This window comes from Rhagoletis zephyria, unplaced genomic scaffold, assembly GCF_001687245.7.
Source record: "Rhagoletis zephyria isolate East Lansing unplaced genomic scaffold, Rhagoletis_zephyria_1.1 Rzeph_scaffold_00510, whole genome shotgun sequence".
Lineage (NCBI taxonomy): Eukaryota > Metazoa > Arthropoda > Insecta > Diptera > Tephritidae > Rhagoletis > Rhagoletis zephyria.
In genome coordinates this window covers 153,077-157,206 of record NW_016157594.1, presented here as the reverse complement: position 1 = coordinate 157,206, position 4,130 = coordinate 153,077, and the positions used below count along the sequence as shown (strand labels likewise).

At 33.9% G+C, this 4,130-nt stretch overlaps 1 long non-coding RNA gene across 1 annotated transcript in view; it reads right to left on the bottom strand.

Moving 5' to 3' along the window:
• The window catches only part of LOC108360052 (uncharacterized), a 23,560-nt gene extending 21,436 nt beyond the window's left edge, over positions 1-2,124 (bottom strand). Inside the window, exon 1 of the long non-coding RNA XR_001847045.1 lies at positions 2,115-2,124. This is a non-coding gene — a long non-coding RNA (uncharacterized LOC108360052). The remainder of the gene's footprint in view (positions 1-2,114) is intronic.
• Positions 2,125-4,130: the final 2,006 nt, after the last annotated feature.

Here is a 4,130-nt window from a genome sequence, read left to right as displayed (position 1 = left end):
TCAAAGCATACTGAGCATCTTTCTCTTTGACACCATGTCTGAAATCCCACGTGATCTGTCAAATACTAATGCATGAAAATCCTAACCTCAAAAAAATCACCCGTTACTATGGTTGGCTTAACCGAAGTTGGACTGATGAGGTTATTTTTTCTTTTATCTTTCTATTTCCTTTTTTTTGTATCATGGGTAGGCCAGGAAAAAAATAGACAACCCAACGTTTTCATAGGTTTGTTCCACAAGCTACTTGTACTGGCCAAAATTTTTCAGCCAATGCACTCGCGAAATATTTCGTAATGCATACATTAAATTTCATACAAAATAGATTTCATTCATTAAACAGATGGGTGAAGGTTGTGCCTTAATCGGATCTTAAACTAAAATTTCATGTAAAAATTTTACAAATCCTACAAATCGTTTTTAAAATACATATGTACATACATTTGGGTGTAGGTACGTATGCACCGTCGTCATATCACCCATCCTCAAACACCCGTTCTAAAATACTAATTAAAATGCCTCACTTAAAAGTCATTAACTGTAGCTATAAGATACCGTTGGTATTCTGTTAGGCAACCATTTAAGCCGCCAACACTCATTCATTTATTCATTCACTTATTCCACAGTTTGTTTTGACTCATTGATTTGCATTTCTTTAATTTTCGCAACAAGGCAATTGACCAATTTTCTGTGATTTCTTTTTTTTTGGATTTTTCTTTCACTTGACTTGTTTTTCTGTGATGAAAATGTTTTTCTGAAAAATACATTTATAACATCTCAAGCCATCAAAAAGCATCAAAAGGGTTATTTGTTTTCGGGAACATTTACATTCTCCTGCGGCGGGACCGCAAACAAATCGCCTTTGCTGTGAAAACAACGCTGTTATACCTTTTAATGTAGTCAGATTGGCTGAAGGACTTTCCTTTGACTATTTGATGGTTTTTAATTTAGTTTTACATTCGTTCACTATCTTCCGTTTTATTATTTTTTATTTAGATGAATGTTGATGAGTGTTTGGAGAGTGGGTAGCACGTACATATGTACATACATACATATCGTCGTTTAAAGTACAAAACCGCGTATCAATAAAATGCCAAACCGCGCATATGAGGTTGCATAAATTATTTTCTAGAGTAAAAACACTCATATTTCAAAATGGTTCTTGTTTTTTACAAAGCAATCGCCTTTCTGGCTAGTATATTTCAGGACGAATGGATAGGGATTGAGCCAAGAGCTTGTGCGAGCAAATCCAATTTTTGACAGAAAATGTCAGTTACGCGGTTTTGCAGAATGACTAAACGCGGTTTTGTACTTTAAACGACGATATGTATGCAGTTGATTTCATGCGCGACAATTTTTAGTTGGACTCTTTATTAAATTTCGTACATAAAAAGTGTTAGTATGTACATATGTACATACTAACAGACATATTATGGCAACAGCCTTTTTCCCAAACCGCTCTTGGAAGCTCCTTAAGCCCTTTAAAGTTGGAAATTTTACTAACGGTTGCCATGAAAAAAAATTTATAAATACATACATATGTATGTATGAACTTTAAAAAAAAGTTTTTAACTCGTCGATATAAAATTTTATATTACGTGCAAATCCATCTACATATTCATAAACGAAGGCTTGTAAGTGCTTCTGTGAAAATTTATACATGCATACTTTACTACATATGAAAGATGCACTTATGTAAGTGTGTTTGTATAGAACACCTTTCCGATTTGAGCGCGAGTCATACGCACCATATGAGAGTAATTCGATACTTTGCATGTAGCAAAAAACAAATGCTTAAGGGATCATATTGAAGACAGTGTTGTGCAAAGAATTAGCAGGAGTTTTTCTTCATAGCGAATGAAGTGACTAACAAAAAATATTATTAAAAATCCCTTCAGTAATAAGTTGTCGAACTGATTTATACGATAGTTTGTTTTGGGCATCAAAAGTTTAATCGTCATCTGCGTTCGGTACAATTAACAATTTATTAATTAGTCTTAGGATAATAAAATTTTAAGAATATATATGAAGTGCACCCAGTGGTACAACCATTCCTTTCCTGTGATCACCCAGCTTAGTAGTTATTTTGTGGACTTCCTCTTCAGTCGGATGAAAACATCTGGGCAGGCTATCATTTCTGTATAAAAAGGTTTGGGTGAGTTTCCAGTCTTTGGTTGTATGATATAACATATCTTTTGATTTCATCGGCAACAGTTGTGACTTTGATATCACGATGGATTTGGTTATTTGTGGCGTAATATGGGGCGTTTACAATGTGGAAAGTTTTTGATAGAAATCTTTGAAGTATTTGCTGCGGTGCCTCACGATACGTCTAGACTGGTTCTATAATGGTTGAATATATGAGGAGTGTATTGTCGACTGACCAGTGAGTTTTAGGTCGAGTGCCTTTCGTTTAGTTAATACGTGAGGTATATATCAAGGTATTTGGTTTCACTGACATTGTTAAAATATTATTTCTTGCAAATTTTGAATAAGCGATGGCGAAGGAAACCTTACGGCAAATGCACAGACTATTTCTAAAAGGAATTTCTCTGTTACCAAACGTTATCTCCTTTAATATTTTATTAAATTTAATGATGATATTTTATTTTGAAGGGGACAAGCTCACGTACATGCGAAAAATAGTCACGTTGTTCAAATTTAGTTATTTATTAAAAAAGGGCGTTATTCACTACGGGCGAAACTCGCGACTAGGCTGAATGAGAATATCTGACGCGTACAATACTCGATTGCTTCAAAGATAATTTAAATTTTTCGATACTGTACTTTCAATCTTCGTTAACCATTCGCCGATTAAATTAAGAAGCAATTCCTCACGAAACCGCAATTTATAAAGATTGGCGATTAGCAGTGCAAATCAAAAACCTCAGCAACGCGCCCAAGTTAATACAGGACGAGCTCAGGAGGCACAAGCACCTTAACAACTGAAACAAATTTATTTCGTCGACAACTCTGATATGGAAATCGATCAGTGCGATTAACTGTCGAATTTAACGCCAGATCATTGGAAAGTACAAGTGGTGAAAAAGTTGTGATCGCGGGAGATCGGGCTATTCTGCACTTTGAAGATAATAGCAGAAACAACGTACTTCACGAATTCAAAAAGAAAGTAACCAGATTGGTCCAAGCTCTGTTGTAATTAATGATTGAATAGCGCGATAAAATAATAACAGTGCTCATTGTGTTTTGTGGATAGCTTTCACAAGACATCACTACCTGCTTCATTCATTTTACTACTTACTTAGATCTGATTTAATTACTAATTCAATACTTTTGACTAAAATATATGATTGAAAGGAACAATAATCAAAAATGTTCTCCTGAAAGCCTTATATTTAATCTAGATTTAAATACCTTCATAAAGGGAAATTTTCATTCAAAAATGGTCGATTTATAAAGAATTTAAAGTCTTTGAGTTAAGTCCGTTGAGTTAAGTTAAGTTACCATAATCAGACTTTAAGTTTCTTTGCTCTTTTGAGACATTTTTGGACTATTTTATACGTGGTATTGCATTCGGCGGATACGAGGTATTGCGCGCCAAGCGACGATATGTATTAGGCTTGGGTAGTTCTTGAACTAAATGAACTACAGAACTAGTTCATCTCAAAGCTAAGTTCGTCAGTGCTACAATTTCTCTTTGTCAATTTTATTGTGGCTTATTAACAAACTTTCAAACTTTGTGCATTATTAAAAGAAAGAAATCATCGTAAAAATGTATAGCATTTCCGAGTATGCAGTTTTGTAACCCATTGAATTATAGTGCAAGTTTCAAATAGCTAGAAATAACCGTTGATTTTTTATATTTCTTTGTCAAGGATGTTACTGTATTCTTTCATATAAAAATAAAATCTTCCTTATCCTGAGTTTCGGCCGAAAAAAATACACCCGAAAATTTTATATCCGCCCATAATAAATACATGGAAACCAAAAGTGAAAAGTGAACCGGTTCGAGGAAAATGAAATTCATGATAAGGTTGAATTTGTGTATTCGGTAGTATATGGAAAAAATGGGACGAAAAAATTCAAAAAAAATCAAAATCAACGAGCTACAAAACTGTGTACTCAGAATTTTTTTTGAGGAAATTGAATTAAAAAAGCTAAACATGTTTACT